The sequence below is a fragment of the Moschus berezovskii genome, chromosome 19, assembly GCF_049115385.1.
Source record: "Moschus berezovskii isolate FMDL1 chromosome 19, NW_MosBer_1.0, whole genome shotgun sequence".
NCBI lineage: Eukaryota > Metazoa > Chordata > Mammalia > Artiodactyla > Moschidae > Moschus > Moschus berezovskii.
Window position 1 is genome coordinate 4,208,576 of NC_142478.1, and position 13,656 is coordinate 4,222,231.

Here is a 13,656-nt window from a genome sequence, read left to right on the forward strand (position 1 = left end):
TTAGGGTTTTCTGTGTACACGATCATGTCATCAGCGAACAGTGAAAGTTTTACTTCTTCTTTTCCAATTTGTATTCCTTTTATGTCTTTTTCTGCTCTGATTGCTGTAGCCAAAACTTCCAGAACTATGTTGAAGAGTAGTGGTGAGAGTGGGCACCCTTGTCTTGTTCCTGACTTTAGGGGAAATGCTTTCAGTTTTTCACCATTGAGGATAATGTTTGCTGTGGGTTTGTCGTATATAGCTTTTACTATGTTGAGATATGTCCCTTCTATTCCCACTTTCTGGAGATTTTTTATCATAAATGGATGTTGTATTTTGTCAAAGGCTTTCTCTGCATCTATTGAGATAATCATATGATTTTTATTTTTCAGTTTGTTAATGTGGTGTATTACGTTGATTGATTTGCGGATATTGAAGAATCCTTGCATTCCTGGGATAAAGCCCACTTGGTCATGATGTATGATCCTCTTAATATGTTGTTGGATTCTGATTGCTAGAATTTTGTTAAGGATTTTTGCATCTATGTTCATCAGTGATATTGGCCTGTGGTTTTCTTTTTTTGTGGGATCTTTACCAGGTTTTGGGATTAGGGTGATAGTGGCCTCATAGAATGAGTTTGGAAGTTTTCCTTCCTCAGCAATTTTCTGAAAGAGTTTGAGTAGAATAGGTGTTAGCTCTTCACTAAATTTTTGGTAGAATTCAGCTGTGAAGCCGTCTGGACCTGGGCTTTTGTTTGCTTGAAGATTTCTGATTACTTCCTCTATTTCCGTGCTTGTGATGGGTCTGTTCAGATTTTCTATTTCTTCCTGGTTCAGTTTTGGTAAGGTGTACTTTTCTAGGAATTTGTCCATTTCTTCCAAGTTATTCATTTTATTGCCATATAATTTCTGATAGTATTCTCTAATAATCCTTTGTATTTCTGTGTTGTCAGTTGTGATCTCTCCATTTTCATTTCTAATTTTATTGATTTGGTTCTTCTCCCTTTGTTTCTTGATGAGTCTGGCTAGTGGTTTGTCCACTTTATTTACCTTCTCAAAGAACCAGCTTTTGGCTTTGTTGATTTTTGCTATGGTCTCTTTTGTTTCTTTTGCATTTATCTCTGCCCTAATTTTTATGATTTCTTTCCTTCTGCTAACCCTGGGGTTCTCCATTTCTCCCTTTTCTAGTTTCTTTAGATGTAGAGTTTAGGTTATTTATTTGACTTTTTTCTTGTTTCTTGAGGTGTGCCTGTATTGCTATGAACTTGCCCCTTAGCACTGCTTTTACAGTGTCCCAGAGGTTTTGGATTGTTGTGTTTTCATTTTCATTCATTTCTATGCATATTTTAATTTCTCTTTTGATTTCTTCTATGATTTGTTCATTATTCAGCAGTGTGTTGTTCAGTCTCCATATGTTGGCATTTTTAATAGTTTTTCTCCCATAATTGAGATCTAATCTTACTGCATTGTGGTCAAAAAAGATGCTTGGTATGATTTCAATTTTTTTGAATTTACCAAGGCCAGATTTATGGCCCAGGATGTGATCTATCCTGGAAAAGGTTCCGTGTGCGCTTGAGAAAAAGGTGAAATTCATTGTTTTGGGGTGAAATGTCCTATAGATATCTATTAGGTCTAACTGGTCTATTGTATCATTTAAAGTTTGTGTTTCCTTGTTAATTTTCTGTTTATTTGATCTATCCATAGATGTGAGTGGGGTATTAAAGTCTCCCACTATTATTGTGTTATTGTTAATTTCCCCTTTCATAATTGTTAGTAATTGTCTTACATATTGCGGTGCTCCTATGTTGGGTGCATAAATATTTATAATTGTTATATCTTCTTCTTGGATTGATCCTTTGATCATTATGTAGTTTCCTTCTTTGTCTCTTTTCACAGCCTTTGTTTTAAAATCAATTTTATCTGATATGAGTATTCCTACTCCTGCTTTCTATTGGTCTCTATTTGCGTGGAATATCTTTTCCCAGCCCTTCACTTTCAGTCTGTATGTGTCCCTCGATTTGAGGTGGGTCTCTTGTAGACAACATATATGGGGGTCTTGTTTTTGTATCCATTCAGCCAGCCTTTGTCTTTTGGTTGGGACATTCAACCCATTTACGTTTAAGGTGATTATTGATAAGTATGATCCCGTTGCCATTTTCATTATTGTTTTGGGTTCAAGTTTATATATGCTTTCTGTGTTTCCAGTCTAGAGAAGATTCTTTAGTATTTGTTGGAGAGCTGGTTTGGTGATGCTGAATTCTCTCAGCTTTTGCTTGTCTGTAAAGCTTTTGATTTCTCCTTCATATTTGAATGAGATCCTTGCTGGGTATAGTAATCTGGGATGTAGGTTATTTTCTTTCATCACTTTAAGTATGTCTTGTCATTCCCTCCTGGCCTGAAGAGTTTCTGTTGAATGATCAGCTGTTATCCTTATGGGGATCCCCTTGTGTGTTATTTGTTGTTTTTCCCTTGCTGCTTTTAATATTTGTTCTTTGTGTTTGATCTTTGTTAATTTGATTAATATGTGCCTTGGAGTATTTCGCCTTGGGTTTATCCTGTTAGGGACTCTCTGTATTTCTTGGACTTGGGTGATTATTTCCTTCCCCATTTTAGGGAAATTTTCAACTATTATCTCCTCGAGTATTCTCTCATGGTCTTTCTTTTTGTCTTCTTCTTCTGGGACTCCTATGATTCGAATGTTGGGGCGTTTAATATTGTCCCATATGTTTCTAATATTGTCCTCATTTTTTTTTTATTCTTTTTTCTTTTTCCGACTCTCTCTAAGCGCTGCTGCCGGCGCCTCCCTGCCCAGCCCTCGCCTGCTAGTGAGGGGCGCCGGCGTCTGCCCCACTTCTCCGCTCAGAGTTTCCTCTGGGCACTTAGTCTGTGAGTTTTAATTATTTATGTCTTTTGTCTCCCAGTTATGCGGCCCTCTGAGGTTCCACTCGCCAGTGTTTCCAGGTGTTTGGAAACTTCTCTCTCTTTTTTTTTTTTTTAAGCCTCCCTTCCCAGGAGGGAGCTCTGTCCCTCCCTCTTTTGTCTCTCTTTTTATCTATTTCCTACCTCCTTTCGACGACTATGGGCTGCTTTTCTGAGTGCCTGATGTCCTCTGTCGGTACTCAGAAGTTTTTTTGTGGGATTTACTCAGCGTTCAAATGTTCTTTTGTTGATTTTGTTGGGGGGAAAGTGGCCGCCCTGTCCTATTCCTCCGCCATCTTCCCGTCGAGCCTTGAAATAAAAATTCTTAAGAAAGGTACAATCTCCCAGGACTGAAGTCAGAAGAAGTAGAAAATGTGAATAGACCAATCACAAGTGCTGAATTTGAAACTGTTGTTAAAACTCCCACTAACAAAGGTCCAGGAAAAGATGGCTATATATGTGAGTTCTATCAAACATTTAGAGAAGAGCTAATGCCTAATCTTTTGAAACTCTTCCAAAAAATTGTAGAAGAGGTCACTATCACCCTAATACCAAAACAAGACAAAGGTACTACCAAATAGAATACTACATGCCTATATCACTGATGAACATAGATGCAAATATCTGCAACAATCTGAATCCAATGGCATATTAAATGATCATACACAATTATCAAGTGGGATTTATTCCAGGGATGCAAGAATTCTTCAATATATGCAAATCAATCAATGTGATACACTATATTAACAAACAAGAATAAAAATCATATGATTATCTCAATAGGTGTAGCAAAAGCTTTCTACAAAATTCAACACTGATTTATGATAAAAAACTCTCTAGAAAGTGAGCATAGAAGAAACCTATCTCAACATAATATAGGTCATTACAACAAACCACACAAAACATTATTCTCAGTGGTGAAAAACTGAAATCATTTCCTTTAAGATCAAGAATAAGACAAGGATGTCCATTCTTGCCACTATTATTCAACATAGTTTTGGAAGTCCTAGCCATAGAAATCAAAGAAGAAAAATAAATGAAAGGATTCCAGATCAGAAAAGAAGTAAAAATGTCACTGTTTGTGGGTTACATGATACTGTACATAGAAAATCCTAAAGATGCCACCAGAAAATGACTGGACCTAATTAATGAATTTGGTAAAACTGCCAGATATAAAACTAATACACAGAAATATTTCTATACACTAACAATGAAAGATCAGAAAGAGAAATTAGTCATCCCACTTACTATCATATTAGAAAGAATAGACTATCTAGGAATATACCTACTTAAGGAAACAAAGAATCTATATTCTTAAGATTTTAAGACACTGATGAAAGAAATTGAAGATGACACAAACAAGTGGAAACATACATCATGTTTTTGTATTGGAAGAATCAATATTGTCAAAATGACTACACTGATCAAGGCAATTTGCAGATTTGATGCAATGTCTATTAAATTACCAATGACATTTTTTCACAAAAATTTTCAAATTTGTATGGAGACATAAAAGACCCCAAACAGCCAAAGTAATCTTGAGAAAAATAAAAAATGAAGCTGGAGGACTCAGGATCCTTTGCTTTGGACTATACTACAAAGCTGTAGTCATCAAAACACTATGGTACTAGCACAAAAACAGATATATAGATCAATGGGGAATAGGATAGAAAGCTTAGAAATAAACTAGCTCACCTATGGTCAATTAACCTATGACAAATGAGGCAAGACTGTACAATAGAGGAAAGACAATCTCTTCAATAAATGACACTGGGAAAACTGGGCAGCTATATGTAAAAAAGTGAAATAGAACATTCTTTAACACCACATACAAAAATAAACTCACAATGGATTAAAGACCTAAATGTAAGACTAGATACTATAAAACTCTTAGAGGAAAACATACGCAGAACACTCTTTGACCAAAATCACAACAATGTCTTTTTCAAGCTGTTTCTTAGAGTAAAAGAATTTTTAAACGTAATTTAAAAAATGGGATCTAATCAAATTCAAAAGCTTTTGCATAGCGAAGAGATCATAGACAGAATAAAAAATGGGTCAAAAATGATGTGATTAATCTCCAAAATCAACAAATAATCCATGCAGCTCAATATAAAAAATGCAATCAAATTAAAAAAAAAAAAATGAGCTGAAGACCTAAATAGACACTTCTCAAAAAAAATCCTGAGGGCCATGAGACACATGAAAAGATGCTCAAATTTTTTTTAAAAAATGCAAATTTAAACTACAATTAGATATCACCTCACACCATAATCAAATGGTGGCCATAAAAAAAAAATCTACAAACAATAAATGCTGGAGAGAGTATGGAGAAAAGGAAACCGTCCCACACTGTTGGTGGGAATGTAAATTGGTACAACCTCTATGGAGAACAATATGGGGGTTACTTAAAAATGTAAAAACAGCAATACTGTTTAACAGCCAAGACACGGAAATAAACCAAATAGCCACTGACAGATGAATGAATAAAGAAGATGGGGTACATATATCACTCAGCCATTAAAAATATAATAATGCCAGTTTCAGCCACATGGATGGGTCTGGAAATCAAAAAATAAAGAAAAAAAAAAAACACTGAAAGTTAGTATTTGCAACATTCTCCCTAACGGGCATTTTTCTAGTTGAAATAGAAATGTGTGAAATCAGCACTGCAGGGGAAATGCTGAACTGATTTTTGACTATGCCAACTATGAATTGATTTTTCTAGTCTTTTTGTTGTGTGTTTATTTGTCCTGAGAAAAAAGTAATATCACACAAAGATGCATTTTTAATACACAGTGACAGCATTATAAATTTTGATTTAACCTGGCTCAGTAGAATACTCTGTAAAATAATACTGTTTTATTGGAAGCAAGCAGCATATCATAGTAGTGTCATACAACTGTGTAAAATTGGATCTCAGACTGTGCATCCAATTTATTAGCTTGATGGTTTCACATAAACTGGGGGGGAGGGGGGGTGGTGTCTGTTTTTAAAGTTGTTGCATTAATGAACAGGCAACTATATCAACTATATTGCCATGAAACGCCTTTAGTCAGATGAAGGGGAAATGTGCTTTATTCTAGAAATATAATCTGTTCTGCTATTATGCTTGTTTTTAAAATGTGACTTCATTTTAGTGTGATTTATGTATCAGGAAGCAAATTGAACACACACTAATTTCATGCTGGGAGGGATTGGGGGCAGGAGGAGAAGGGGATGACAGAGGATGAGATGGCTGGATGACATCACCGATTCGATGGACATGAGGTTGGGTGAACTCCGGGAGCTGGTGATGGACAGGGAGGCCTGGCGTGCTGCGATTCACGGGGTCTCAAGAAGTCGGACGCGACTGAGCGACTGAGCTAAACTGAACTGAATTTCATGTTTGTTTATGCACATTATCTTTCAAAGGAAACACCAGATGAATATAGAAACTGTACCTTGCTGAAGAAAGATGAGAAGACACGCACAGGCAAGAAAGCATGTTCTATTAGAAGAAGGTGAGAAACAAGTTTAAGCAGACACAAATACTAATTACTATCCTCACTAAAGCATGAATCCTGTCCCAGCATCAGAGTCAGCGCTCACCTTGTCATGTGAGTCTCTTTGAATTTTTGTGACTCTGCTAAAAGGGTTGAGAAAGGTAAGCCTTCTTCCCCTAAACTTATGCCAGCTCAGCTGGATCTGTGCTGAGCTTGTCTACTCACACACTTGGCTTCAACCTTTGTTAAAAAGGCCAGTGAAATTTGAGAAATTCCCTTTCTTCTGAACTATCTTGCTTCTGTAACTTGAGGTCAGGGTGTTTTTCTTCACAAACTCCACGTGTAATAACTTGACCTCATTCACCTCTATACTTTCCAATTATTTTCATAATTTAAAATCCCAATCAATAATTATTCCCCATACTATTAAACTATAATCACTTCAAACTGCAAATTTCCAATCAAGTAAAAACATTTTATGTTAAAGAAAACAAGAATGTCACATTGCCTTGTAGAAACTGCTTTAATAGAAGGTAGAACATGAAGTCCTACAACTGAGGATTTGTAAATTAAAAAAAAAATCAAAATCTCTATTTTAACAATAGAGATTTGAACTAAATATATCAACTTTATGGAGAGGGAGTTCATATAAAAACCCATCACATAGAAAGAATTTAGAGTGTTTCATGAGCATGACACTGCTGCTAAATTGCTTCAGTCATGTCTGACTCTGTGTGACCCCAAAGACAGCAGCCCACCAGGCTCCCCTGTCCATGGGATTCTCCAGGCAAGAATACTGGAGTGCGTTGCCATTTCCTTTTCCAGTGCAGAGCATGACACTAGATAGGGATAAATTAAATTACCTAAGGTTTAATATAATCAGGCAATGGTATGCAGATAAACTCATCTCCGTAGAGGGCTCTTCTGAGACCAGACAATTAATGTCTTTGAATGAGAATATCATATTTGGAAGTTCTTGTGTGGTAAGGAAACTGACAGACTCACAGAAAATAAGTGACTTTCCCAAGATGACCCAAATAGTCCTCAAGTCTTCACCCTTGTTAGACCCTGCTGTCTTATGTAGAGGAGACTCCAGACCTTGTTTCACAGAGAAAGACTCACAAGAAACAACATTATAGCATTGATATCCCTAAAAAAGCACCAATATGACTAGGTGTTATGTGTTGATTTGTGCTCTCTCCAAAACATGTAGGTTGAAGTCCTATCCTCAGGCATCTGTAATTGTGACCTTATATGGAAATAGGGTTTTTGCAGTTGTAACTGATGCTAAAGCTGAAACTCCAATACTTTGGCCACCTCATGCGACAAGTTGACTCACTGGAAAAGACTCTGATGCTGGGAAAGGTTGGGGGCGGGAGGAGAAGGGGACGACAGAGAATGAGATGGCTGGATGGCATCACCAACTCTATGGACATGAGTTTGAGTGAACTCCAGGTGTTGGTGATGGACAGGGAGGCCTGGCATGCTGTGATTCATGGGATTGCAAAAAGTGGTCACAACTGAGCGACTGAACTGAACTGAACTGAAAGATGAAATCATTAGTCCAGGCCTTAATCTAATATGACTGATGTCTTTATAAGACTAGGAAGCAGAGACATACAGGGATTAGTCAGCCATGTGATAGTGGAGGCAGAAATTGGATTGATTATATATATAAGCCAAGGAATGCCACTGATTTCCAGCAAACACAGGAAGCTAGGAAGACACCATGAAGGCATCCTGTTCAGGTTTTACAGACAGCACGACCCTGTCAACATCTTCATTTCAGACACTTAGCTTCCAGAACTGTGAGACAATAAGTTTTTCTTTCTTTAAGCCTCCTAGTTTGTGATAGTAGCAGGTATTTTTGTGTTAGAGCAGACATTGGAACCTGGCTGTGGCAGACACTGTTGGTTACCTACTCAAAATTCATCTCTGTCCTGTTAAGGCAACCCTTAGTTCAGTTCAGTCGCTCAGTCATGTCCTACTCTTTGCAACCCCATGAACCACAGCACGCCAGGCCTCCCTGTCTATCACCAACTCCCAGAGACCACCCAAACCCATGTCCACTGAGTCAGTGATGCCATCTAACCATCTCATCCCATTATCCCCTTCTCCTCCTGCCCTCATTCTTTCCCAGCATCACGGTTTTTTCAAATGAGTCAGTTCTTCAAATCAGGTGGCCAAAGTATTGCAGCTTCAGCTTCAGCATCAGTCCTTACAATGAGTATTCAGGACTGATTTACTCTAGGATGGACTGGTTGGATCTCCTTGCAGTCCACGGGATTCTCAAGAGTCTTCTCCAACACCACACTTCAAAAGCATCAATTCTTTCATGCTCAGCTTTCTTTATAGTCCAACTCTCACATCCATACATGACCACTGGGAAAAACATAGCTTTGACTAGATGGACCTTTGTTGACAGAGTAATGTCTCTGCTTTTTAATGCTGTCTGCTGCTGCTGCTGCTGCATCACTTCAGTCGTGTCCAACTCTGTGCGACCCCATTGACGGCAGCCAACCAGGCTTCGCCATCCCTGGGATTCTCCAGGCAAGAACACTGCAGTGGGTTGCCATTTCCTTCTCCAATGCATAAAAGTGAAAAGTGAAAGTGAAGTCGCTCAGTCGTGTCCAACTCTTAGCGACCCCATGGACCGCAGCCCACCAGGCTCCTCCGTCCATGGGATTTTCCAGGCAAGAGTACTGGAGTGGGGTGCCATTGCCTTCTCCTTAATGCTGTCTAGGTTGGTCATAACTTTCCTTCCCAGGAGTAAGTGTCTTTTAATTTCATGGCTGCAATCACCATCTACAGTGATTTTCGAGCCCAGGAATAAAGTCAGCCACTGTTTCCACTGTTTCTCCATCTATTTGTCATGAAATGATGGGACTGGATGCCATGATCTTAGTTTTCTGAAACTTTCTCAAATATTGAATATTTATTTACCCACTGTTTACCAGGTAATTCATGATGATTCCATCTCCTTTATCAGTGACTTTTTTTTTTGACATGGACACTTTTGCTGCTATCTAGTGAGTTGTCCAAAATCACTGCAGATGTTGACAGCAGCCATGAAATTAAAAGACACTTGCTCCTTGGAAGAAAAGCTATGACCAAACTAGACAGCATATTAAAAAGCAGAGACATTACTTTGCTGACAAAGGTCTGTCTAGTCAAAGCTATGGTTTTTCCAGTAGTCACGGATGGATGTGAGAGTTGGACTGTAAAGAAAGCTGAGCACTGAAAAACTGTTGCTCTTGAACTCTGGTGTTGGAGAAGACCCTTGAGAGTCCCTTGGACTGCAAGGAGATCCAGCCAGTCTATCCTAAAGGCAATCAGTCCTGAACATTCATTGGAAGGACTGCTGCTTAAGCTGAAACTCCAATACTTCGGCCACCTGTTTCAAAGAACTGACTCATTGGAAAAGACCCTGATGCTGAGCAGAAAAAGACATAAAAGGAATATAAATTGGAAAAGAAGAAGTAAAACTTTCACTGTTCGCTGATGACATGATCCTGTACACAGAAAACCCTAAAGACTCTACCAGAAAACTACTAGAGCTAATCAATGAATACAGTAAAGTTGCAGGATATAAAATCAACACACAGAAATCTCTTGCATTCCTATACACTAATAATGAGAAAATAGAAAGAGAAATTAAGGAAACTATTCCATTCACGGTTGCAACGAAAAGAATTAAATACTTAGGAATATATCTACCTAAGGAAATAAAAGACTTGTACATAGAAAACTATAAAACACTGGTGAAAGTAATCAAAGAGGACACTAATAGATGGAGAAATATACTGTGTTCGTGGATTGGAAGAATAAATATTATGAAAATGAGTATACTACCCAAAGTAATTTATACATTCAATGCAATCCCTATCAAGCTACCAAAGATATTTTTCACAGAACTAGAACAAATAATCTCACAATTTGTATGGAAATACAAAAAACCTTGAATAGCCAAAGCAATCTTGAGGAAGAAGAATGGAACAGGGGGAATTAACCTGCCGGACTTCAGGCTCTACTACAAAGCCACAGTCATCAAGACAGTATGGTACTGGCATAAAGACAGAAATATAGATCAATGGAACAAAATTGAAAGCTCGCTAAATCCACGCACCTATGGACACCTTATCTTTGACAAAGGAGGCAAGAATATAAAATGGAGAAAAGACAGTCTCTTTAACAAGTGGTGCTGGGAAAATTGGTAAGCCACTTGTAAAAGAATGAAACTAGAACACTTCCTAACACCATACACAAAAATAAACTCAAAATGCATTAGAGAGCTAAATGCAAGACCAGAAACTATAAAACTCCTAGAGGAGAATGTAGGCAATACACTCTCCGACATAAATCACAGCAGGATCCTCCAAGACCCACCTCCCAGAATATTGGAAATAAAAGCAAAAATTAAAAAATGAGACCTAATTAAAATCAAAAGCTTCTGCGCAGCAAAGGAAACTATAAGCAAGGTGAAAAGGCAGCCTTCAGAATGGGAGAAATTAATAGCAAATGAAACAATTGACAAAGAATTAATCTCCAAAATATACAAGAAGCTCCTGCAGCTCAATTCCAGAAAAATAAACGACCCAATCAGAAAATGGGCCAAAGAACTAAACAGACATTTCTCCAAAGAAGATATACAGATGGCTAACAAACACGTGAAAAAATGCTCAACATCCCTCATAATCAGAGAAATGCAAATCAAAACCACAATGAGATACCATTTCACACCAGTCAGAATGGCTGCTATCCAAAAGTCTACATGCAATAAATGCTGGAGAGGGTGTGGAGAGAAGGGAACCCTCTTACACTGTTGGTGGGAATGCAAACTAGTACAGCCACTATGGAGAACAGTGTGGAGATTCCTCAAAAAACTGGAAATAGAACTGCCATATGATCCAGCAATTGCACTCCTGGGCATACACACCGAGGAAACCAGAATTGAAAGAGACACATGTACTCCAATGTTCATTGCAGCACTGTTTATAATAGCCAGGACATGGAAGCAACCTAGATATTCATTTGCAGATGAATGGATAAGAAGGCTTTGGTGCATATACACAATGGAGTATTTTTCAGCCATCAAGAAGAATGCATTTGAATCAGTTCTAATGAGATGGATGAAATTGGAGCCTATTTTAGAGAGTGAAGTAAGCCAGAAAGAAAACATCAATACAGTATACTAACGCATATATATGGAATTTAGAAAGATGGAAACCTGAACCCTGTATACGAGACTGCAAAAGAGACATAGGTGTATAGAACAGTCTTTGGGACTCTGTGGGAGAGGGTGAAGGTGGGATGATTTGGGAGAATGGCATTGAAGCATGTATATTACCATATGTGAAATGAATCACCAGTCCAGGTTCATGATACAGGATGCTTGGGGCTGGTGCACGGGGATGACCTGGAGGGAGGATATGGGGAGGAGGGAGGTGGGAGGGGTGTCCAAGGAGGGGAACACATGTACACCCGGGGCGGATTCGTGTCAATGTATGGCAAAAACAACCAATATATTAATGTAAAGTAATTAGCCTCCAATTTAAAAAAAAAAGTGAAAAAAAAAAAGGAAAATACTGATGCTGGGAAGATTGAAGGCAGGAGGAGAAAGGGGTGACAGAGGATGAGATGGTTGGATGACATTGCCGATTCACTGGACAGGAGTTTGAGCAAGCCCTGGGAGTTGGTGATGGACAGGGAGGCCTGGCGTGCTGAGGTTCATGAGGTCACAAAAAGTCAGAAACATCTGAGCAACTGAACTGAATGAGTTGTCTGTTGTTGCATAAATTTGCTGTGGTGTTTTTGGGAAAGTTTATCTTAAGCTACAAAAGAAGGTATTTACACTGTTTTTTGCCTTTAGATATTTTAATGTGAGAACAATACCTGATATCAAAACAGCTGCATCACCCAGCTCATGTAGTTGTTTATGTTGTTCAGGCAGGTTACAGTTATGAAGGGAGAGTCAAAGGGATCACAGAGAATTGGTTGCCTGACAGCATTAGCCATTGATCCCAAACCTGTAACTGCCTTATTCTGGGCTTCTTATACAACATAGAACATACTTATTGTTTATTTGGATTTTCTATTGTTTGTTCCAGGAAGCATGCTAATAGATACCATTGTGAAGGCAATAGGAAGTCCTAGATTTCCACATCATCATTCTAATGTCCTCAGGCACAATACCTGGGAGTCGTCCCTCAGTCAGATTCTGCAGTCCCAGAAACTGGCTCTGTAATCTCCTGCTGCTGCTACTGCTGCTAAGTTGCTTCAGTCGTGTCTGACTCTGTGAGACCACTTAGATGGCAGCCCTCCAGACTCGGCTGTCCCTGGGATTCTCCAGGCAAGAACAGCTGGAGTGGGTTGCCATTTCATTCTCCAATGCATGAAAGTGAAAAGTGAAAGAGAAGTCGCTCAGTCATGTCCAACTCTTAGCGATCCCATAGACATCAGCCCATCAGGCTCCTCCGTCCATGGGATTTCCCAGGCAAGAGCACTGGAGTGGGGTGCCATTGCCTTCTCCTCTGTAATCTACTAGGGGATTCTAATTGAATTGTATAAACCAAAACAGTGTTTCTGCATTTTGGATTATTCATTTTATGCAAAATGTGTTTAGCAAGATGTCAAAAGGTAGCCTCATGGGAAATATAAGTGATACATTTTGGTTTATAACAAATGAGAACATGAAAATATGTCTTTTCAACTATTTCTGTTCCTAAAACTGCCTTTGTAATGAGTAATGATTTCTGACAATCTTTGTATTCTTCTGTCAACTGAAAAAAATTTAAAAACGCACTGTTTAAAAGTTGAGAATTATATCTTATTTGGTGGAATTTTTGAGAAGTTCAACCCTGGGAGACAGGAATCTCAGGTAGCTCTGAGAGTGCTCCCCTGGGTATATAGGGGTTTCTTTAACAAAGACCAGGTTGTCAGAACTTGAAAAGATTACTATAAATTAATGAAAACGGGGACTTCCCAGTTGGCTCCGTGGTAAAGAAGCTGCCTGCCAAAGCAGGAGGTGCGGGTTCGTTCTCTGGGTCAGGAAGTTCCCCTAGAGAAGGACATGGCAACCCACTCCAGTATTCTTGCCTGAGAAATCCCATGGACAGAGGAGCCTGGTGGGCTATAGTCCACAGGGTCACAGAAGAGTTGGACTTGACAAACAGTGGCAACAAAAAAGCCAGATAGCTCAAGTTAATGAATTTAGCACATTTCTTGTGGGAAAATGCAAGAATCTGGGCACACTGCAATCATCCCTTTGACAAGTG